The sequence below is a fragment of the Brachycentrus maculatus genome, unplaced genomic scaffold (genome assembly GCF_059751285.1).
Source record: "Brachycentrus maculatus isolate JH-2025_06_01 unplaced genomic scaffold, ASM5975128v1 h1tg000206l, whole genome shotgun sequence".
Classification (NCBI taxonomy): domain Eukaryota; kingdom Metazoa; phylum Arthropoda; class Insecta; order Trichoptera; family Brachycentridae; genus Brachycentrus; species Brachycentrus maculatus.
In genome coordinates this window covers 385,001-411,618 of record NW_028280957.1, presented here as the reverse complement: position 1 = coordinate 411,618, position 26,618 = coordinate 385,001, and the positions used below count along the sequence as shown (strand labels likewise).

Genomic DNA, 26,618 nt, shown 5'->3' with positions numbered 1-26,618 from the left:
GTGTTATATTTTCATACTTTTAAAACGTTCTCCTGAAAAATCAAGTTTTTTGATTTATGAATTTTTTTAGCAACCTATATCCCCATTTCATGTTAACAGACCGCCATTTCTCATTTAAAATATAGAAGGCATTTGCACGTCCGATGGGAATCTACCCTACCCGGCTACTACGCGGCAACACTCGCAGCTTATTTCGGAACGCGTAAATAAGATGGCGTCGCAGAGCGGAATGCGCGCGACGCCACTTTTAATACAAACCATTTCACGTCTTCGCGAGGTATTTCAGTTGCAAATATAGTTCGCGATCGGTGGCCGACTTCACCGAGTTAAAACACAAACCGACTCCAACATCCACGGACATCTCGATGAATATAACAATCCCGCAAATAACTATGAAAAAATAACGGACAGATTGAAAAAAATGTACTAGGAATTGGCTCCTCATTTTGCCGTTTCGTATTAATTTACATTAAATTTTAGTTTCTTTATTATTTTGTTTTAAAAATTGTGATAAAATAAGGTTAATTAACTGAAAAAGTGAGCTTATGTGTGTTGTGTTGACGCCAAGCGTTGTATTTTTAAGAAAATATAACGCGAGATATATTCTACCAGGATTCTAATTAGGTAAGCGATTCACGATTTTATATTTCAAATTACTTTTGATGTATACGTATTATTTAAACTACGCGTTTTAATTTCATTGAGTGTCTGTCATTTTTTAATGAAATAACATTTAAAACACCCAATTTTGATTCGTAGGTATTCATGCAACGGAAAAATACCGAAATATCGATCGTATTACATAGGCATGTTGCAATCATATTTTAACGGATTTTTAAACGTCAAATTAATATTATTAGTAATAGTGTTGTGACTGCCGCGTATATGCGACAGTACCTAACTACAGTTTGTATAGTACATTTATGTATTTTGTACGGTTTGTGTGCTTAGAATCAAGGTATTGATTTGTGTAGAGCCGTTGAAGGGTCACTGTGTATGTGTGTGCGCTGAGCAGTGGAATAGGGCAGTACCTATTGTAATAATTATATCCCTACCTTGAAATTCATAATGTAGGTACCTAAGTAATATTTCTGACCATTTTACGCACTTTTTGATATTCACAGTATCTACGTTATACCATTACAATTTTTTTTAAAGTAAAAAAAAACGTCAAATAGTGTTTTTTTAAAATAATATATAACTTTGATAAAAAGTAGGTTTGTAAATTGGCCATAATGGTATTAAAAATAAATAAAGTAGTATTATTTCATTCATTTCATTCATTTCTAACCCCTTATCCGCACCCCAATGGTGCATAGGGCACTGCATTATATAAACGCAGTGTTATCTTGATCGTTAACGGAAAGGTGATCAGCCCTCCGCTTCAGATACCAGTCCAGGGTAATATTGAATAAATATTGAGTGAAAAAAAAATACTTATATTCATTTGACCCCCCCCAGGGAATCGAATTCGGGACCTCCAAAATGGTAGCCGTGCGTGCTGACCATTACAGTACGGATGCGGACACACTCAAAATGTTGTAATTTTTTTTTATATGTCGCTCACTCCTTTCAGCAACGTCATATATAAAAAAAACTTGATTTTTCAGGAGATCGTTTTTAAAGTTTAAAAATATAATGAAATGTATTAAAAATAAATATCCAGCCACTTATTAAACTTTTTAATGTTCAACAGATCTTTTTAGGTAAAACCTGAATGTTTTTTCTCCATTTAAAAAATATTTAGGATATTAAAAAAAAACAACGATACCTTGTCTTCAAAATGCAAAAACAATTTTTTTTGCCCTGTAGCGGGTAAATATTAAGTTAAAAATATGCCGTTTTTGCTGGGATATAGAACATTTTATGGGCATTCCGAAAACATGCACAACTGAAAATTGAAGATTTTTGATAAATGACGTTGTTGGAGTGAGCGATATGTGTGTAATTTTCTTTTTTGGCAATCCATCAAAAAATTAAATACAATTTTTACGAATTCTCATAGTAATGACGAAAGATACTGCAAGCGAAAATAACTACATATTTTAAATGTCCATATCTTGAGATAACTTTTCAACTGTGAGCTGAAAATAGTCTTGCTGACCTTTAAATTCTCCAAGATGTGAGAATTATGCTGAGAATTTTCTGTGGACGAGTCATCCAAATAATTTTAACCTGCCTTGGTTGTTGATACCATATAGAATTGTTTTTATGTAACGGAGTCCTGGTTCCAACCCTAATGTACGGAAGTGATGCATAGAGTTGGCAAAAGAAGGATAAAAGTAGACGAAATGCAGTCGAAATGCGATCTCTCAGTGCGGCAAAACGATGTATGATAGATGTTCGAATGGTGAAATAAGGAATGAATGCAAAGCTGAGAGAAACATCATCGATAAAATTAAGAAAGGTGTGTTGAGATGGTTTGGGCATGCGGAACGAATGAGTGAGGAAAGAACGGTAGAATAAATTTATGAGGCGAATGTAGTTGGAAAAAGGAGCAGAGGAAGACCGAGAAAACTTCAAAAAGCGCAATCAGGTATGTCAAATACTTGAAAGCGGTTAGGTTGGGAGTACAAATAATCGGCGGGTAGGATGAGGAGATGCATGGATGTAGAAGAGGCGAAGAATGTTTGTGAAGATAGAGTGGAGTGGCGTTCTATTCTCTGCCTACCCCTGAAATTCTTCGTTATGCGAGGTGATCGTTATGAGAGGTTCCACTGTAATTCATTAATTCAATCGCCCATACTTAATTACCGGTTTCTTTACCCTACGCGGATATATAAGCAAAGCTGCGCACAATTTAATTAAATAAGTTAATCTGGATATGATTTATATTTGAAGCACTAACTTTGTTATTTTCCATTCTATAATTAAAATGTAACTTTGTATTAAAATCACTATAAATTTTTATTATAACTTAATAATAATGTCTACCGGTTAGCTTCGAAACCGGTAGACATTATAATTAATTTACAACATTTTGAGTGTGTCCAAATACTTGTTCACGAAATCTGGATTATCTCCAATTACAGGAGTTATTTTCATATTATAATGAAAATAAGAGTTTCTGCTTAATAAAAAGCTTCTTTACATCTCACCAATAGATGTCTCTAGTGAAGTTCTAGTGATTCAAGAACAAGGTTTGTAAATTAGTTTATATGTATAGAACTTCAAAGAATTTGAGTGGTGTGGTTGTCAATAGTGGGTAGAATTGGTGAATGTTACACGTGTGTAAAGTGATCACTTAAACCAGCCTATGACAGTCGTAAGCCCCGTAAATGCCCAGACTTCCATATTCTTCTTCAGCTTTGATGAGATGTCAAAAAATAATGTGAAAAGTTACATTTTAAGTGTGTAAATGGTGCTATGGTGGTGAAGGGTGGTATTGTTTGCATGCTGTGTTAGTGATTGTCCTGACGAAGAGACGGATACGTCTCGAAACCGGTAGACATAAAAATCTCGGTGAGTGGTTATGTACTAATATTTTTAACATTTTTGTAAAAAAAAGTTTGATTTTAATTATAAGTTAATCTGGGTTTAATGCGATACGTCACAGAAGGCCTTTGTGTAACTTTGGCCGGCATTTGTAACCTTCACAGTCTTCCCGGAGCACAGGGAAGGGTAGAAGATAGGTTTACACGGGGAGGGAAAGTAGGTGAAGGTCGGGAAAGTAAATAGCGAATGAAAAGAGGCAGATCGTCCTTGGCAGTACCTACCCACCTTCAAAACAAATTGAAAAACTTTACTCGTCTGCAAAGACCTCTATTATGTATTACAAAGATGTTGACATTTTAACCGGTAGTGTGCCTTAACCCTTCGTCATTAAAGGAAATATTTAAATTGGAAACATAATGTGCAAAATAAGGTGTGCGGTTCATAAAAATTTATGAGGCATATTAACAACAGTTGTCTTTATCATTTTAAAAAAAAAATTATTCCCTGGGAATCGAACCCAGCACGGTAGATAAATACGCTAATCATTACACCAAGGAGGCGGACAAAACATAATAGACAAGGAGATTTTTTTTAGGCAACTAATAAATATTTTATTTATTGTTTCGGCATCCACAAAGTAATGCACGATAAAATTATAAATGAAAAACACTTGCTTTTTACCACTTAAATTTATTTTATTTTAACGACTAGTTTCGGAAGCTATTCTTTCATCTTCAGGTCTAAATATAAACTAAAACATAAATAATTTTCTGTTCTACAAATAAGGAGGGGGACCCTTCCCTGCAAAGACCCTGGTAAGACCTGCAGATGGAAGCATAGCTTCCAAAACTAGTCGTTATATTGTAATAAAATAAACTCAAGTGGTAAAAAAACTAGTGTTTTTCTTTTACAACTTTTTAACATTATTAACTCTTACCACCCCGTAGGCCAGACATTCTGGCCCGTATGATTCTAGTAGGCAGCTCCGTGGGCCACAATGTTTGGCCCGGCGCAGGTATAACTTTAATCACTGATTTCCTATCACCCAAGTATATTCTACCAAAAAATATTTCAGATAAATACAGTTAAACTTGATTAACATGGTCATACAAATTGCCAGACAGAGTGTCCCAAAATTAGGGAGTCAAAATATTTATTTTAATGGTAAACGTCAGATTTTTTTGATCAGAGTAGCTGAACAGTTATGAGAAAAAATGGTCAGAGTGGAAAAGGTTAAAATAATATAAAATACCGTCACCTCACAAAGGTTTCACTTTTTTTCACCGTACGTCGAGTTGATGAATAGCCCCCCTCTCAGATGTCCGTCTCGTTCAACATGATGCCATTGTTCATCGTTAACCCGTCCCATATAATGCGACATGCGACACCGATGCGACACGACATCCGACACGGGAGACGTGCGAAGGTAGCCTAACCATAATATCAAGTAGAGATATTATTTTTTGACATCTCATCAAAGATGAAGATGAAAATGGAAGTCTGGGAATTTACGGGGCTGACGACCGTCATAGGCTGGTTTAAGTGATCACTTTACACACGTGTAACATTCACCAATTCTACCCATTATTGACAACCACATTACTCAAATTCTTGGAAGTTCTATATATATATATATATATATATATATATATATATATATATATATATATATATATATATATATATATATATATATATATATATATATATATATATATATATATATATATATATATATATATATATATATATATATATATATATATATATATATATATATATAAATATATATATATATATATATATATATATATTGCTCATTCCTTTCAAGAACGTCATAAATCAAAAAACTTGATTTTTTCAGGAGAACGTATTTAAAGTTTAAAAATATAATACAATTTATTAAAAAAATATATCAAGCCACTTATTGAACTTTTTAGGCTAAACCTGAAGGTTTTTTCTCCATTTGAAAAATAACTAGTTTATTTAAAAAAAAAAAAACAATACCTTCAAAGGAGTAAGCGATATATGATCCAATTTTTGAAACATTGTTCTTGAATTACTAGAACTTCACTATTCTTATTCTTTTGGTGAGATGAAAAGAAGGAGAGATGTACCTGACAATAAAAAATCAACATCTAACAAATTGTGTCGGGTTCTGGTCCCGTGGGTAGTGTCGCGGACTCTTGAGTCAGAGTTTCTCGGTTCGAACCCACTCTACCACATTTTGAAATCTTTTTCTAATAATGAGCCGCTTAGGCTCACCGAAACATTATGAAAAAGAAGTATTTTTGTAAATTAAAAAAAAAAACTCTTTAAAAAAAAAAACAAACATTATCAATAGTGGAGGAACATTGAGTAGAACTTGACTCGATCAATTATTTCTAGCTATTAACCATCTCGCTGCGTCCCCGCAGGGGTAGACAGAGAAAATAAAACGCCACACCACTCTTTGCATCCAAATATTCTTCGCCTCATCCACATTCATACATCTCCAAGAGGAGACATACCCGCCGATTATCCCGACTCCTGATCTCTCCGCTATCAAATATTTGACATACCTGATCATGCCAAGTTGTCTTTGGTATTCCTTTGCTCCTTTTTCCAACTATATTACCTCATAAATTTATTTTACCGTTCTTTCCTCGCTCATTCGTTCGCTCCACATGTCCAAACCATCGCAACACACCTTTCTTAATTTTATCGATAGTGCTTATCTCAGCTTTGCATTCCTTCCTTCTTTCACCATTTAAACATCAGTCATACATATTATTGCCAAACATTCGTCAAGGAGATCGCATTTCGACTGCATTCAGTCTATTTTTATCTTTCTTTTGCCAACTCCACGCTTCACTTCCCTACATAAGTGTTGGAAATACAACCCTACACTATGTTATGCATAGAAATATATAATACCGGCTTTTACCCTATTTTCTTCAGTATCCGCGCAGACAGGGGTGACTCGGTGAAGGGTAAAAGTCGAAGGACGGATTCATTTCATATTTCGCTCACTCCTTTCAACAACGTCATATATAAAAAAAAACGTTTTAAAGTAATGAATTTTTTTTTCAGAAAAACAAAATTATGTATCATATTATATTTCGACATCTCATCAAAGATGAAGAATATGGAAGTCTGGGCATTTATTCACATGATAGTAAATAATATTTTTCATATTATATTTAATATTATGCAAAATAACCACTATAATTGGAGATAATCCAGATTTGCGAACAAGCATTTGGACACTCAAAATGTTGTAATCTTTTTTTGTATTTCGCTCACTCCTTTCAACAACGTCATATATCAAAAAACTTGATTTTTCAGGAGACCGTTTCTAAACTTTAAAATATAATAAAATGTGTTAAAAATAAATATCCAGCCACTTATTGAACTTTTTACTGTCCAACAGATCTTTTTAGGTAAAACCTCGATGTTTTTTCTCCATTTGAAAAATATTTAGTAAATTAAAAAAATTAATTACACAATACCTTTTCTTCAAAATGCATAAACAACACTTTCTGTCCTGTAGCGGGTAAATATTAAGTTGAAAATATGCCGCTTTTGCTGGGATATAGTACATTGAACAGAACAGAAAATTGGCGATTTTTTTTAATGTATGACGTTGTTGAAAGGAGTGATCGATATGCCTCAATAGGGTGGAGACTGGTCACCCGAAAAGTAATTTACTACTGCGAAAAGCTAGAAAGCTTTTTGACCAACGTAAACATTTCACCTTTGCTGTGTGCCTTTATAAATTCGACGGGTAAGGCCGTTCGTTTTAATTAGTGTTTGCTCCGCTTAGAAGTTGAGATGGTATGGAGCACAGTATTACATAAATAGTTTGTTTTTCATATCATTTTTGGACATCTCATCAAAGATGAAGAAGAATATGGAAGTCTGGGCATTTACGGGGCTGACGACCGTCATAGGTTGGTTTAAATGGTCACGTTGCACACGTGTAACATTCAACAATTCTACCCATGTTTGACAACCATACTATAAAAATTATTGGAACTTCTATATGTATGAACCAATTTTGAAACCTTGTTCTTGAATCACTAGAACATCACTAGAGACATCTATTGGTGAGATGAAAAGAAGCTTTTTATTGAGCAGAAACTCTTTTATTAGTATGTGTGGTACGAATCCTGGATTATAATCACACATCTGAGAAACGCCAGAATTGTTTTATCATTTTTATCATTTAAGCTTATAATTTAACCAGATAATTTGTTTACAGCATTTTGAGTGTGTCCAAATACTTGTACACACTCAAAATGTGAGTATTTTTCATATTATTAAATAATAAGAAAAATACTCCTATAATTAGATAACTTCTAGATATATTGATTGAACTCGATACACAGTTCTTGAACTCGATAGACTTCACGAGAGACATCTATGTATGATGTGGAAAATACTACACTCTCTGTATTAATTTTTTTTATTGTTTTATTTTATTGGAAATCCAACAGAATATTTACAAAAAATAACAAAATATAAAAAAATAAAGTAAAAATTCCAATTACAGGTTTTCACTTCAAAGTAATCTAAAAAAATTGTAATGTAGGTAAGTATAACTATATATTAGATATTACAACTTATATTTCTAAAACTAACTAACTAACTAACCATCACGCCGCTTCCCCGCAGGGGTAGGCAGAGAGAATAGAGCGCCACACCACTCTGTCCTTGCAAACATTCTTCGCCTCTTCCACGTTCATGCATCTCCTCATACATACCCGCCGATTGTTACGACTCCTAACCTGACCACTTTCAAGTATTTGGCATACCTGATCGTGCCATGTTGACCGTGTCAAATAATCAAATACTCAAAAAAATATATGTTAAAGAAGACATCGGCTGTCCAAATTCAAAACACAGTAAGGGACATTTTTTTGTAGTACGTTTTTCATTGCATTTTTGGACGTAGTAGATTCTACTTAATCCAAAAGTGCAAAAAAAAACGTACTACAAAAAAATGTCTCTCACTGTGTTTTAAGTTTGGACAGCCGACATTTAGGTGTTTCAACTTAATGTGACTCATCTATCGTTCTTTTTACATGAAAGCAGATGTAACTTATTACTTTTTAATGTACTTTCATGTAAAAAAAGAACAATGGATGTCTCAAATCAAGTTGAGACACCTATAATATAATGACGTCATTCGGTCAATGCCCTCATTACACGTAATAATGTTGGCTGTCATCCCTATTCATTTGAATGACTACTTTTAAGATATTTCCTACTTATCTTAATTACAAAATTTGAAGAAAATAGCATTTAATTTAAGCTGGCAGGAAATAGTGAAATAATCATTAGTCACTTTAGAGAATTATAAAAATAAATGAGAAAACGAAGAGATTTTAAAAGAAAATAATAATGCGGTAAAAAGTCATGCAATATTCATTTGCGGTTGTCAATCATGGGTAGAATTGGTGAATGTTACACGTTTGTAAAGTGATCACTTAAGCCAGCCTATGACGGTCGTAAGCCCCGTAAATGCCCAGACATCCATATTATTTTTCATCTTTGTCGAGATGTCAAAATATAATGTGAAAAATTACTCCAAATTGGAGATAATCCAGATTTGTGAACAAGTATTTGGACACACTCAAAACGTTGTATTTAAATGGTTTCAATTTTAATTGATTCGGCAGTCACTTTGTGGTCAAATCTATCTATTTTTAGTTTAGGTTTCACTTAATAAATACCACTATTTAATAATATTTTTTGACATCTTATCAAAGATGAAGAAGAATATGGTCTGGGCATTTACGGGGCTGACGACTGTCATAGGCTGGTTTAAGTGATTTCTTTACACACGTGTAACATTCACCAATTCTACCCATTATTGACAACCACACTACTCAAATTCTTGGAAGTTCTATATATGTATATGAACCAATTTAGAAACCTTGTTCTTGAATCGCTAGAATTTCACTAGAGACATCTATTGGTGAGATAAAAAGAAGCTTTTTATTAAGCAGAAATACTTATAAAATATTAGTATGTGAGAACCGAATGCTGGATTATAATCACATACATGAGAAACGCCAGAAAATATCATTTTGATTTTTATTATTTGAGCTTATAATTTGACCAGTTAATTTATTTACAACATTTTGAGTGTGTCCAAATACTTGTTCACAAATCTGGATTATCTCCAATTATAGGAGTTTTTTTTCATATTATTAGTAAATACCACTATTTAATACTACAAAAAGTAGTATTTACTAAAAACCCGCCTATGACGGTCGTAAGCCCCGTAAATGCCCAGACGTCCATATTCTTCTTCATCTACGAGGAGATGTCAAAAATAATACAAAACAATTTTATTTAATATCTTGCAAAGAAAGCTGTATTGGTAGACAGTAGTTTAAAATGTGCTACGTTTCCGTCGTGGAAAATTATTTGGAGCGCGTTAGTCTGTGCGAAACTTTATGAGGATTTTTTAAAAGTTTATAAATAGCTTCCAGAAGCGATTCCGGTGAGCTTTCAACCGCCCACACGTACAAGGCGCATACACAGAATACTTGACTTGAATGAAATCCAGAATCAAAACACGTCACAAACTGTCGATAATTTTATAGCGCCAAAGTATATTTTATCTATAAATAAAAAAAAACAACAACTTTACACTTGGGCCTCGTATAACACGGTTTTATGTAACGCGGATGTATAAATAATATATCGCTCACTCCTTTCAACAACGTCATATATCAAAAATCGCCAATTTTTAATTGTGCATGTTTTCGGATTGCCCAGAAAATGTTTTATATCCCAGCAAAAGCGGCATATTTTTAACTTAATATTTACCTGCTACAGGGCAGAAAGTGTTGTTTTTGCATTTTGAAGAAAAGGTATTTTTTTAAATTAATTTTTTAAATATACTTAATATTTTTCAAATGGAGAAAAAACATTCCGGTTTTACTTTAAAAGATCTGTTGCACAGTAAAAAGTTCAATAAGTGGCATGATATTTATTTTTCATACATTGTACAATATTATATTTCTAAACTTTAAAAACGTTCTCCTGTAAAATCAAGTTTTTGGATTTATAACGTTGTTGAAAGGAGTTAGCGGTATGTGGCGAATGTGAGCGGGAAAACAGAACTAGGACGACCGAAAAAGACTTGCCACGATCAGATCAATCAGAACCTAAAATCTGGTGGTGTCAAAAGTCTGCGTAATCGGAGGGCATGTATAGATCTGAAGGAGGCGAGGAGTGTATGTCAGGACAGAAGAGTGTGGCGTTCCATCCTTTCTGCCTACACCTGCGGGGAAACGGCGTGATGGTAGTAGTAGTAGTAGCAGTAGATGTATAAATTGTGGCATATTTTTTGTATACACATGTATTGTACACGCTTTTTATAACACAGTTTCAGAAAAATAAATGAATGAAAAATCGGTTTGTTATTAAAAAATTAAATAACATATTCATATAAACTATCTTAGATTATTATTTTGGAACGCAAACCCTTATTTTGTATGTACTTCAAACCTTGTATAACACGGGTTTTCGTGGAACCATATAACCGTGTTATACGAGGCCCGCAACTGTGTTTTCTTGTTTGTTACATTCTTATCTCTTTTCAGTTTGTCCGCCTCCGTAGTGTAATGGTCAGCACGCTCGGCTACCGTTCTGGAGGTCCCGGGTTCGATTTCCAAGGGGGGTAAAATAAATATAAGTGATTTTTTTCACTGTCATATTTATTCAATATTACCCTGGACTGGTACCTGAAGCGGAGGGCTGATCACCTTTCCTTCATGTGTAAACGATCAAGATAACACTGCGTTTATATGACGCAGTGCCCTATGCACCATTGGGGTGCGGATAAGGGTTTTATTATTATTATTTATTATTAATCCCATGTCCCGAAATGAGTAGTGGAAATTACTCATCAGGAATATTTATTATATATGTATATATGCTTTAATATTTTTTTTTGTCAATGTTTTGTGTTTTTTTTTTGTAAAACGCCCAACCCTCTTCTAGTGGAACGGAAGATCTGCTGAAAACAATCAGTCTCTCGGTCTCTATCCTTCGGTCGTCTCTTCTCGGCGTACCATGACTAGTTTTCTTCGGCGTAGACAGGCTATGAGGTGGAATAATCGGCAAATATGTATGAGGAGATGCATGAATGCTAAAGAGACGAAGAATGTTTGCAAACATAGCGGGATGTGACGTTCTATTTTCTCTGATTACCCCTGTAGGAAGATGCGTGATGGTCAGTTAGCTTAACGTTTACTGAAGCTTAATTTTTGATAAACTAGAACCTAGCCTTTTTTAATTACTATGTATGTACTAATATTAATTTGTCCGTTCGACTACAATGATACATTCGTCCCACGTCTTGATCGATTTGTTCAATGGTAAATCAATTGTTCCATTATGATATGTATCAATGGAACACGCGATATACATATTATAGACACGTACAATGCATAATGTTGGACCTGCAGAAATGCTACTTTTGTTTTTGAAAAAAAAATCACAAATGTTAAATGAGTTAAAAGTAAACAGCAAGAATAAAAGATAGCAAAAGTTAAGAAGATTAAAAGGCAGATTTAATTTAGAGCTAAAGTAAAAATAAGTGGTATAAGACAACAGCAAAAAATATATACTACTACTACTACTACCATCACGCCGTTTCCCCGCAGGGGTAGGCAGAGAGGATATTTATATATGTATTTATATATATATATATATATATATATATATATATATATATATATATATATATATATATATATATATATATATATATATATATAATAATAATCATAATAATAATAATAATAAAACCCTTATCCGCACCCCAATGGTGCATAGGGCACTGCGTCATATAAACGCAGTGTTATCTTGATCGTTTACATATGAAGGAAAGGTGATCAGCCCTCCGCTTCAGGTACCAGTCCAGGGTAGTATTGAATAAATATTACAGTGAAAAAATCGCTTATATTTATTTTACCCCCCTTGGGAATCGAACCCGGGACCTCTAGAACGGTAGCCGAGCGTGCTGACCATTACACTACGGAGGCGGACAAATATATATATATATATATATATATATATATATATATATATATATATATATATATATATATATATATATATATATTTAAATATATATATATATATATATATATATATATATATATATATATATATATATATATATATATATACAAAATTATTATTTAAAAAATTTCAAGTCCCAAATATAGAATCCATTTATAAAAAAACCGCAGTTTTTCAAATACTAAAGGGTGACAACTATTTAAATTTAACAAAGAATTTATCATCGAGATTCTCAAACGATTTTTCTATTCCAAAATGCAACACCAAGCAATTTCAGCAAAACTTCAAATATTTGGCAATCAAACATTTCAATAAACTCCCTAAAGAAATAAAAAAAATAGATGATATAAAAATCCTCAAGAAAAAAATTAAAGCTCTATACATTTAAATCTTTAAAAAAATATATTAAAAAAACTATTATATCTTTTATTATATAACTTTAAACCACGAGTGTAAGTCCCTTTCCAAGCACAAGAGCACAGACTCTTTTATGGAGAGGCACAGCGAATCGAAATATAAAAGTTCTACATATGTATAAATGATTCAAATGTTATTATGTTATAAATAAAAATGTAAATATATTAAATGAATAAAAAAATATATATACGTTGTATTTCACTCTCTCTCGCTGCTCGCTGATAGTGTGTGAAGGAGACGTGTATTTACCAGTGCTTACTATTTGTTATTTTATTGATTGATTAGTGATTGTTAGTTAGTTAGTTCATAGAGTTTTCATTTGATCTAAATTCCATACAAATTTGCATATTAAGGATATATTTTTTATTCTCAATATTGTTCATATGTATTTAAAGCATTTACTTTGTTGTTAGTCATTTTTACATTTTTAAAAAAAAATGCTAGTTATATTAGCATATCTACTAACATTCACCGATATTTTTGTTTCTACCGGTTTTGAGACGTACCTGTCTCTTCGTCAGGACAATTACTACAAATACTTCTACTACCATATTTAACAAGTAAAACTACTATGTATTTTTTCCTTGACACTACTATTTACTGATGACTCTTTATCACGTAAGTACCTTGTATCAATAATTTAGCATCGCGTTCTTTGCAATTGGGACATTATTCGTTGAGCGTGTCGATATTATGGTGTCGAAATACCCACGATTTTATCATGTTTAATGGGTAATGATGGGTTCTGTTAATTACTTTTATGATACAACAGTAAAAATCGCGCGAAAGCTTGTTTATTGATGGTAATGGAAAATGTGTCTCGTGGAATGCATAAAAAAATTAACGGATATTATCAGGGTAAGATAAAAAATTTAAAAATCATAATTAAAACACTTGTTTTTTACCACTTGAGTATTATATTTTAACGATCTTTAAACGATAGTATTAAGGTTTTTTTTCAAGTCATTAAAAATTAAAAAATTAGAAGTTGATGGATTTGTGAAGAAATTTGTACGTACCCAAAAATTTTATAAATAAAATAATTTGGCCAAATTATAAAAATCTATAATTTATTATTAAATTCATGTTTTCAGGCCTCTTCCAGTATGTTAAATAATCCGAGAAGAATCTTGCACACGTCTAAATAAAAGGGTGTCTGCTAAATGAAAGCTTTCTCAAACCAACCAATAGATGGGTCCCGTGAACTCAAATATAAAGCGTCATGAGAGTTCCAAAAATTTTAGTAGTGTGATTGTCAATCATGGGTAGAATGGTGAATGTTACACGTGTGTGATCACTTAACCAGCCTATAAAAGGTCATAAGCCCCGAAAATTCTAAGATTTCCATATTCTTCTTCACTTATGCTGAGATGTCAAAATATATCTTATAAATTGTAGTGTACAATACATATTATTTTTTTGACATCTCATCAAAGATGAAGAAGAATATGGAAGTCTGGGCATTTACGGGGCTGACGACCGTCATAGGCTGGTTCAAGTGATCACTTTACTCACGTGTAACATTCACCAATTCTACCCATTATTGACAACCACACTACTCAAATTCATAAGTTCTATATATTTAATATATGAACCAATTTTGAAACATTGTTCTTGAATCACTAGAACTTCACCAGAGATATCTATTGGTGAGATGAAAAGACGCTTTTTATTGAGCAGAAACTATTTTATTAGTATGTGAAGTCCGAATCCTGGATTATAATCACACACATGAGAAACGCCAGAAAATATCATTTTCTTTTGTATCATTTTAGCTTATAATTTGACCAGAAATGACAGCATCGCAGAGGTATTTGAAATATTCGATATCATAGTATTTACTCGGTATCTTGCAGTGAATCAGTTCATTGGTTGCCAGAATCGATTATTCTCGATTAACCTAACCTAACAAAATTACTCAAATAGTGTTGTGAATCAGTTACCAATGCCAACGGAGAATTCGCCGAAAGTGGAACTCTTTTCAGGAAAAATTCAAATCACTGAGAAAGTATTCCGAGCATTAAAATAATCGGGTATTACCACATTTTGTTTTATGTATTATACAAGTATGTGTATTGTACTCAACATTTTAAGTGTGTCCAAATACACTTGTTCACAAATCTGGATTATCTCCAATTATAGAAGTATTTGCATATTAATACGAAAAATACTCTTATAATTGGAGACAATCCAGATTTGTGAAAAAGTATTTGGACGCACTCAAAATGTTGTAAATAAATTATTTGGTCAAATTATAAGCTAAAATGATAAAAACGAAAATGATATTTTCTGGCGTTTCTCATGTGTGTGATTATAATCCAGGATTCGGATCTCACATACTAATATAAGAGTTTCTGCTTAATAAAAAGGTTCTTTACATCTCACTAATAGATGTCTCTAGTGAAGTTCTAGTGATTCAAGAACAATGTTTCAAAATTGGTTTGAGTAGTGTGGTTGTCAATAATGGGTAGAATTGGTGAATGTTACACGTGTGTAAAGTGATCACTTAAACCAGCCTATGACGGTCGTCAGCCCTGTAAATGCCCAGACATCCATATTCTTCTTCATCTTTGATGATATGTCAAAAAAAAAATTTGAGTGTATTCAAATACTGGTTCACTTCCATATTCTTCTTCATCTATGTTGCGATATCAAAAAATAATATGATAACTAATAAAAATATTTTTTATAGTCAGTTATATATACAGTACAGTTATAAGTGTGCGGGTGATTGATACTTTTTTTTCCTGTCTTCATGAAAAATTGGCCCTTTTCACTCGTCAAATCACCGGTTCCAGGATATATAGGTCATTAAAAAGAACCGATTCTGGCAACTGAATGAACTGATTCACCGCAGGGTACCGAGTAAATACTATATGTACTATGATATCGAATATTCGAAATGCCTCTCCGATGCTGTCACTCCGCCTGGCCAAATGAGTCGTTCAGGAATTTGGTGCAAAGATTTATTTTCGAGTATGAACTCCCGGAAGGAACAACTATGCCCGAGCCGTGAATTTAGCGGAGTTGTTGCCAATTTGTATCACAAATTGGCAGTGGTGAAGGAAAGGCGAGGTTTTAAAGGTCAAAGACTCATTACTGTACGTTTCTAACGAAATTCAAAATCACCATTAAACGAACAACGTGAAGCGGATTCTCTAGAATAGGGTAGTATCACTCGAGAGGAATATCTAATTTAACATACTTAACCTGTAAAGGATTGTGTCAGACTCGTTTTGTGTTTATAACAGCCGATATAATCAATATTTTCATTTGCAAAATTCGCCTTCGTAAAAACGTTGTTTTCGTAAGTTGGTAACGAATGGCGTCACAGAAACGAATCCACACTACTACTATACTACAGCTCTATAAAGGAGATACATAAAGGGATACGGCCTATAATACATCCGATGACGTAAAATTTGATGACGTATAGCGGTGTCCGTTTTTCGTTTTATTAACATATTTAAAGTTTAAACCTTCATATCTCCCTTACATCCATACAGATTTCAATAATAATGTTACCGATAGTCTTGTGATTTTTCATATTAATTTATTTGCCAATAATGACATGATGACATCATGAGAATGATCCATTCAATCACAGAAATCTTCTTCTTCTTCTTCTTGGCCTTGTGGCCTGTTTTTTAAAAAGGATTAGCCTCCTGCCGTTGATTCCCAGCTGTCAATCCATGTTTTTGGTCGTCTATTTTGGGGTTGGCCGTACAGTGCAACGTGGGGGAGTCTGGATGGTTCCATTCTCCCTCCTCACATGTGCATACCATTGTCTCCTTCGTTGCCTTCCCCACCTAACGACATCTTCCATCGCGCATATTTCCCTTATCCTGGCGTTTCTTATTCTGTCTCGCAGACTCTTGCCAGATATCCTCCTTAGAGTATCATTTCTGACACTCTTAGCACTCTTTATCTTGGCATTCCTCACTAGATTAACCCTCCTGTTCCCAACACAGATTTAAATAAAACACATTTAATTAGCTAGAAGAAACCAAAATCCACTAAATGATCCATAAACCTTGTACATAACAAACAAGGTAAATAATAAATGAAACTCTCATCTAAAAATAAATAAAAAAACTGGCATTCCGTATTCTGTCTCGCAGACTCTTGCCAGATATCCTCCTTAGAGTCTTCGTTTCTGACACTATAAACGCGTTTTTTTGTGGTAACAATGACCGCTTTGCTTTCGATCCCAACGTCATGATGACCCGCACACAAGTTTTGTAAATTTTGATTTTGCCGCCGATATTCATCTCAGAGTTTTTCCATATTGAATTATATATTCTATAACGATTTAATCCAATGCTCGAGTATAATCAAATAATAATAAAATAAAATAAAACAGGCATATAACAATACGGCTGTGAAACATGGCACCTTACAAGGGCCCAGAGCAGCCGTGTACTAAGCTTTGAGAATAGGTGTCTGCGGAGAATTTTAGGTGTGCGGTGGTTTGACTTTGTGAGGAATTAAGAGATAAGGCGTAGGACGCAGCAAGTCTTGGTCACAACTGTCGTCAAGAAAAGGCAATTCAGTTGGCTTGGCCATGTACTCCGCATGCCTCCTGAGAGCCGCCATCAAGCTTGCCTCTTTTACACCACTGATGACAATTCGTCGGCAGTTCTCGTCAGAACTTCGGAACGCGGATCTGACTTGGGAGGATGCAAGAGAGCTGGCAGCCGACAGAAAAGCCTGGAGACAGTTTGTGGACTCGATATGGTTTAATAATATTACAATACTGGAAAATCGTGATTAATTAAGTAAAATTACAGCGATTTTTTTTAATTGCGAGCGTAATTACGGAAGACTGGCGAATATTCTTCCACACGAGGTTATTCTGCGTCCCACATTCTGGTATCCAACATACTGGCCATTCAGTTTTGCTCGTTCGTATTGGCGCAGCGCCAACTCGCTGGTGTGAACCGTACTGCACCAATTCCAATATGGTGCTCCTGTGATGCACGAAAAGCCGAATTTAAATTATGTTTTTAAGAATTTAAATTAAATTTAAATTTATGCGCGTCATATTAAAACCTATTAACCTTTCCGGGAGTAGGTACGAAAATTGATGTTCTTTCTCCGGGAAGTGGGTTCTTTTTACATGAATTTTTTTTTTTCATTAAATCGATGTATTATGAAGATAGAAATTATGTTATAGACCCTCATAACTAACTAAACTAACTAACCATCACGCCGCTTCCCCGCAGGCGTAGGCAGAGAGAATCGAACGCCAAACCACTCGGTCTTTGCAAACATTCTTTGCCTCTTCTACATTCATGCATCTCCTCATACATACCCGATGATTATTACGACTCCTGACCCGGCCGCTTTCAAGTATTTGACATACCTGATTGTGCCAAGTTTTCCTCGGTCGTCCTCTGCTTCTTTTTCCAACTACATTCGCCTCATAAATTTGTTTAACCGTTCTTTCTTCACTCATACGCTCCACATGTCCAAACCATCTCAACACACCTTTCTTAATTTTATCGATAATGCTTATCTCAGCCTTACATTCTTTCCTTATTTCATCATTCGAACATCTATCAAACATCGTTTTGCCACACATTCGTCTGAGCGATCGCATTTCGACTGCAACCCTCATGAAACTGTATGAAAGATTCTTCCCGAATCATTTTATATGCTGGGAGACGCCGGCATACATGATTTTCAATTTTCATTAAACTCGCAATTTGACCAGTTATTTTATCGACGACATTAAAAGTATGTGCAAATCCTTGGAGAAACCCAGATTTGTTAACAAGGACTTAGACACACTAAAACTATTTCTATTTTTTTTAAAAATATTTTCCTGTCCGTTGAGTTGGGATTTTGTAGATATGGCATCATTCACGGGGAGTGTCGATATGTTTACTATTATAGGCACATATCTCAGCATATATTGTGATGAGATTCCGAGTGTGTTATGCAATACTTATGTGTTATGATTTGGAACATAAACTAAATATGTAACATGCAAGGAATTCGGTGTGTGCAAAGTGTTCAACCCATTTCACTGACCTACCACGTTTTGTTTCTCTCGTATGTAAAATGAGTCTTTAAAAAATTAACCCTTAACTGAATTAGTTCGTAGGGTGACAAAAAAGTCAACAAAGTATTTTGTAGCCGATTGTATATTGAAATTGCATGGGATAGGACACACCTTGAAGATGCTAGAAGGCGAGATATATCATAAAACGAAAATTTCTTTAAAAAAAAAAAACAATTTTTAAAATATGTCTTAATTTTAAATGTTTTTTCTTCTTCTTCTTTATGAGCCCTCTGACCTGCACAGCTGGATATAGGCCTCTTCCTCCGGTCGGTTGCTGCTTGCAGCCAGTTTCTACCCCCAACTATGTCGTCAGACCATCTCTTTTGGGGTCTTCCGACACCTCTTTTGTTCTCAAAAGATCTCCAATGTAGAATTCTTGGGGTACATCTTATGGGGTCTTGTCTTGCTATTATTTAAAGGCATAGAAATATTATATTAGTAACATTTTCGAAAGATGTCTCATTTTTTAATAGGTTCGGAATATTATAATAGGAACATTTTTAAATGATGCCTCATTATTTCATGGGCTGTAAATATTATATTAGGAACATTTTTAAATGATGTCTCATTATTTCATGGGCTGTAAATATTATATTAGGAACATTTTTAAATGATGTCTCATTATTTCATGGGCTGTAAATATTATTTTAGGAACATTTTTAAATGATGTCTCATTATTTCATGGGCTGTAAATATTATATTAGGAGCATTTGTAAATGATGTCTCAGTATTTAATGGGCTATAAATATTATATTAGGAACATTTTTAAATGATGTCTCATTTTTTCATGGGCTGTAAATATTATATAAGGAACATTTGTAAATGATGTCTCATTATTTAATGGGCTGTAAATATTATAAAAGGAACATTTTTGAAAGACGTCTCATTTTTTAATGGGTTCAAAATATTATACTAGGAATATTTTTGAAGATGTCTCATTTTAAAATGGGTTAGAAATGTAACATTAGGAACATTTTTTAAAGATATCTCATGGTCTGAATCTATATAAATAAAAATGTAATAATGGTTTGTTCAAAATCTTAAATCTGCTAAAGTAATTCAAAGATTGCTGTGAAATTTTGGCACAACGTTATATTTGAATACGCACGCGTTTTTGTAAATAAAGTTGATAAATAATTGATTTTAAAATTATTCATGAGCAATAAAAAAAAACAGATAAGAGCTTTTTTATCTTAATGGCAGCGCCATCTGTTGAGATAAACAGCAACACACGCAATACTAAACATTGCATAAGCATAAGCATACGCCATAAGGGGGACAGCGTGCTTCTTGACAGTTAATATTATTTGGCATTTTCAATGTTTCATTGTGTTTTGTTTCAAAGATTTTTATATATTTTTATTGATTCAGAAATATGACGAAATCGTACATAATATAAATGTCTGCTATTTTTTTTCTTTATTTTGCATTTAACAAGACTGAGTCACAGCAAAGCGTGGAGGGTACAGTTAGTAATAAATGAAATAAAACAAAAATCCTTTTTCCAACCCTTGCCTTGATGTGATTCCCTTGGTTCGCCTTGAACAATATACGTTGAAACAGCTGGAGACCGTATCGTAACTACAGGGTGGTGCAAAATTGATCACCCTAACGGAACATATTATATTTTTTGCAAATGGCGTCGTATGTCAATCATATTGAACAATTGTGAACTAGACAGTTGCAGTATACAAAGAAATTGATAAAACGGGCACAAATGTGTATCAACACTGGCGACGGCCACTTGACAAATATCATCTTTTCCCTCTAACAGAAAAAAATGTATAGGTCCAAATAAAGATTTCCATTTTAAAAATAAGTTGTAAAAGAAAAACACTTGTTTTTTACTACTCAAGTTTGTTTATTTTATTAAAACGACTAGTTTCGTAAGCTATGTTTAGGTGTAAATATAAACTAAATATTGTATTTAGATCTGAAGATGGAAGCATAGTCTCCGAAACTAGTCGTTATAGTAAAATAAATAAACTCAAATAGTAAAAACAAGCGTTTTTCTTTTATAAAGATTTTCATCATTCAAAATCTGTTTATTTTATTTTTTATTTTGTAAAAAAGTTATTCGAAAACAAAATACGATGAATAATTTTGCGCCACCCCAAATTTGTTTGTGTACTAAAGCTGTCTTCAATATTTTGAATGTGTTCAAATACTTGTTCACAAATCTGAATTATCTCCAATTATGGGAGTTACTTTTCATATTACTTTTTGACATCTCATCAAAGATGAAGAAGAATATGGAAGTCCGGGCATTTACGGGGCTGACGACCGTCATAGGCTGATTTAAGTGACCAATTTACACACGTGTAACATGACGTCATAGGCTGGTCGTCATGTTACACGTGTGTAAATTGGTCACTTAAATCAGCCCATGATGGTCGTCAGCCCCGTCAGCCCAGACTTCCATATTCTTCTTCATTTTTGATGAGATGTCAAAAAAATAATATGATTTTCTTTTTATTAAATATTCATCCATATATTTCTAAGTATTTTTTGATTTTTCTTATTTTTCTTCTTTCGTCAGGACAGTGTCCTGTTATTCATAGGCTGGTTTAAGTGATGATTTATGACGGTCGTCAGCACGGTAAATGATCAGACTTCCATGTTCTTCTTCATCTTTGAAGAGATGTCAAAAAATAATATAAAGCTGTCTAGTTTACAAATTGCGAATATGATTGACGTACATTTGCAAAAATTATAACATCTTCAGATAGCGTGATTAATTTTTCGCCACCCTGTGTAATACAATATATACGTATGTACTTATATGGATACATGAGTATTACATTCGCGTGCAGATAATGATAACGCTCGGTTTCAGTATATCGGGTTTATGTATCAATATATAAGTATATACATTTATAATGGCATATTAAACTACTAATGGAAATCATACATGGATGACTATGGTTCTAATGCCTCCGGTGGCCATTTATTTATATAATACACAGTTTATTCATGATAAAGCTACGAGAATAGTACTTGAGAAAATTATTTACATAACATAGAAAAAATGAGATAAGAACTCAACCTATGAAAAAGAGACTAATGAATAATGTGCTTATTTTTATATATAATTTATTTAACGATAAATTACCGATAATATTTTAAGGATAAAATAGTTTTAAACAAAAATTTCATGACTATAGTACTAGAAATAAGTATAAAATAAGACTATAATTTTTGAAAACAAAACGCACGCACACACACACACACACACACACACACAAACACAAACACACACAGCCTTTCTTCTTTTTTTTTTATCTCTTAATGATAAACTGTGCAAAAATTAAAGTATTTTTTAATATATTTTATGTACAAGCCGAAAAAAAATTCCCGAAAAAGAAGATGTTAACATATTTTATTTATTGTTTCGGCATTCTCTTTGCGGTAAGACATGATGAAATTTAAAATGAAAAACACTTGTCTTTCTACCACCTAACCTATGCTTCTATCTTCAGGTCTAATTGTAAACTGTTTACATTTAGACCTGAAGATGGAAGCATAAACTGCCGAAACTATTCGTCATATAATAAACTCAAGCGGTAAAAAACAAGTGTTTTTCATATTATTTTTGACATCTCATCAAAGATGAAGAAAATTATGAAAATCTGGGCATTTACGGGGCTGACGACCGCCATAGGCTGGTTTGAGTGATCACTTACACACGTGTAACATTCACCAATTCTACCCATCATTGACAACCACACTACTCAAATTCTTGGAAGTTCTATATAGATGAACCAATTTCGAAACATTGTTCTTGAATCACTAAAACTTCACTTGACACATCTATTGGTGAGATGAAAAAAAGCTTTTTACTAAGCAGAAACTCTTATATAAACTCCTATAATTGGAGATAATCCAGATTAGTGAACAAGTATTTGGACACACTCAAAATGTTGGAAGTATTTTTCATTTTAAATTTTAAAAGATGCTATATATATATATATATATATATATATTATATATATATATATATATATATATATATAATATATATATATAAATATATATATATATATATATATATATATATATATATATATATATATATATATATATATATATATATATATATATATATATATATATATATATATATATATATATATATATATATATATATATATATATGTAATAAAATAACTAGGTACCTACCTATACATTTTATTAAGTACTTACAAAAAGTACCTACATAAAACAGTTCTACCACCAGATGCCGCATGCGTCGCTCAGAATTAAACAAAAGACTTCCGATAATATTATTAACTGTCAGAATCAGATAGATAGATAGATAGATAGATATAAAAATTATTATAAAGATAAATTAAGAATAAACTTTAATTACAAAGCAACACATTGTTTATTTTATTATTATACACCCACTTTACATATTATTTACACTTAATTTTCAAAAGGAAAATATTACCACGTTATATATATATATATATATATATATATATATATATATATATATATATATATATATATATATATATATATATATATATATATATATATATATATATATATATATATATATATTTTATATATATATATATATATATACATATATATGTATATATATATATATATATATATATATATATATATATATATATATATATATATATATATATATATATATATATATATATATATATATAGTATTTCAAAACCGTTATTCCTCCATAGTGATGATTGTCTATCGTTTCCGCTCATGTGGAAAAGCATCTCCTGACGTAGTTAACCCTCAATTACCCGCCCATGTGACAGAAATGTAACAATGCGACACGTGAGCACGCTCGCTCCGGTGTTGCGTTTTCGCAGCCTTGGCCGCGGCCGGAGTCGCGCTCGGTCGAACAGCCTACAACAATGGGCGCATTCAATCATTATTATTATTAATATTACGTATTATTTATAGGAAGAGATCGATTGCGCACAGCAGATGATAAAAATGCATATAAATCATATCGATCGTAACTCGACGCGGAAGTCAAGGTCGCTCCTAAGGGTCAAGTATACACTGGAGCTTGGGATTACTTACTTATTGGATACAATATACTCATATTTATAGAAACATAGTTTGAAAAAATTATGTTAGATAAAAGTCTACCAAACAATTCGCTCACTCCTTTCATCAACGTCATATTTCAAAAATTGTCAATTTTCAGCTGTGCATCTTTTCGGAATGCCCAGAAAATGTACTATATCCCAGCAAAAGCGGCATATTTTTAACATAATATTTACCCGCTACAGGGCAGAAAGTGTTGTTTTTGAAGAAAAGGTAATGTTGAATTATTTTTTTAAATTTACAAAATATTTTTCAAATGGAGAAAAAGCCATCAAGTTTTACCTAAAAAGATCAGTTGCACAGTAAAAAGTTCAATTAGTGGCTTGATATTTATTGTTAATACATTTCATTATATTCTTAAACTTTAAAAACGATCCCCTGAAAAATCAAGTTTTTTGATATATGACGTTATTGAAAGGAGTGAGCGAATTGTCAGGCTTACACTCCTCTATGAGTCCGAATGCTGGACGATGTATAACACTATAAGCAAAAATGCTGAAATGCGAATGCTTAGATGGTCAGCTGGAGTATCCCTTAGAGACAAAAAATATAGTTCACGCATTCGTGGAAGCCTGGGTGTAAATGATATCAATAGTATGGTTGAAGAAAACAATTTTCATGGTATGTAGAAGTATAGAACCTGAACATATTGTAAACCAGGTGATCGTCATGGATCTTTCTCTAAAGACATCTAGAGGAAGACCAAAATATTCATGGATGCTGCAGAAAGATAACATGATTCGAAGGCACGGCCCTAGTTGACGTCGTATATCGACGGCCCCTACATAAAGTACTCCATCTGCAAATCTGTTACTTTACAGGAGAGAGCTTAGAAGATTCCAACAACGTATTTTTTTTATTATTAATTAACGGTTTTATCTGAAATTCTAAACTAGTATTATGCATTCAAAAACACGATAAAATAATGTATTAAATCGTTTTAAAACTTTATGCTTTGTAAGAATTAAGTAGTTAGCGTTTTAGGAGCTCAGTTCATTTCGAAAATTCGATGTAGATAGCGTCTTATACGCCTAAAAACTAGGCGTAATTTATTTTATACATATTTTTGTTTATTTATATTTGTAGATAACGGCCTGTTGTTAACGTACACCAAATATCTCAAAATTGACAAAAATTTAATTAGAGCACTTTACGTAAGGCACGTCGACATGATAGAGGGACCTGCAATCTGAAGATGAGAAGAGGCGACTCCAACACTCTACAAAGACAGAAATTCATTCACCGAGATTTAAATAAAAGGACACTCAATTTTTTATTTATGTTTTTCGTCAGAATCAGATTTAGGAAACTCCACCGAGGTTTATAGGGTTAATTGCTCTTTTACATCCTTCTTGGCTGATCGCTTCTTGAATCTTTTTTCAAGGTTATCTGTTTCTTCCTCCTATTCAACACCTCCTGGAAGTAATGGGCAAGGGTGTCATTGTAGAGATGGTTCATCGATTGTTGCGCGGTATGATCGATAATCCTGGAATTATCCGGAGTCTGTATGTTACCGATAGTTACCTAAGACAGCGTCGGCATAGATTGTTTCACATTCCCGAAAACCCGTCACCGTAAAACTGGGCTACTTGAACTTTGATGTGTTACTTGAGCCCAGTACAAAAAAAGAGATTTAAATCTGTATTCGGTCTACAATAATGATCGTATTCTAACAATAACTGTCAGGGAAACTATGAATCATGTCGATACGTTCATTATTGTAGACCAAATACAGATCTAAATATTTTTTTGTACTGGGCTCAAGTAACACATCAAAGTTCAAGTAGCCCAGTTCTACGGTACTAGAATTGTTGGGTGCAGTATTAATTAAACAAGGGTTAACCCTTTCAAGTCTATTTTTTTTTTAATTCACCAGGTCCACCATAGATTTACAGCATTACAGGGTTAAACAATACATCCAAGTTTTTTTTTAATAAAACTAAACTTGTGTTCAAATTTTATTTTTATTTTGAATGTATAGAATCTTGTCTCTTATTATTACATTTTACTAAATACGAGTGAGAAAAAAATATGTTTGCTTGTATTTTAACACTAAATTGATGAAGAAAAAAAATTCGAATGACATTCGACATAGGACTCACCGGAATAAAGTCGATGTCGAAAGACATTCGACATAGGACTCACCGGAATAAAGTCGATATTGAAGGACATTCGACATAGGATTCACCGGAATAAAGTCGATGTCGAAAGACATTCGACATAGGACTCACCGGAATAAAGTCGATGTCGAATGACATTCGACATAGGACCGGAAAGGGTTAACTTCAAGGATGCTTTCAGTAATTAATGTTATAACGATGCATCGCCTATACATTATGTATAAACGAAACATCGTTTTGACATTTACGAGTGGATTTGTTGAATGGACACTCCTTTCTACGCAATGTACAATAGAGTCGACTATTATGGTACTAACTCATTGATGAGTATAGTACGTTTCAATGTCTAATGAGCAATGGGTAATGGGTAATGTCTAATGGGTAATCCGTTGGCCGT

The 26,618-nt window shown here is 32.9% G+C and overlaps 1 protein-coding gene across 2 annotated transcripts in view; it reads left to right on the top strand.

Annotated features, from left to right (window-relative positions):
* Positions 1-204: 204 nt before the first annotated feature.
* LOC148307138 (sodium-dependent neutral amino acid transporter B(0)AT3-like) overlaps positions 205-26,618 on the top strand; it is an 85,328-nt gene continuing 58,914 nt past the window's right edge. For both annotated transcript variants that reach the window (XM_088263855.1, XM_088263854.1), the window contains exon 1: positions 205-624. The gene's annotated coding sequence lies outside the window, so the exon portion shown is untranslated. The remainder of the gene's footprint in view (positions 625-26,618) is intronic.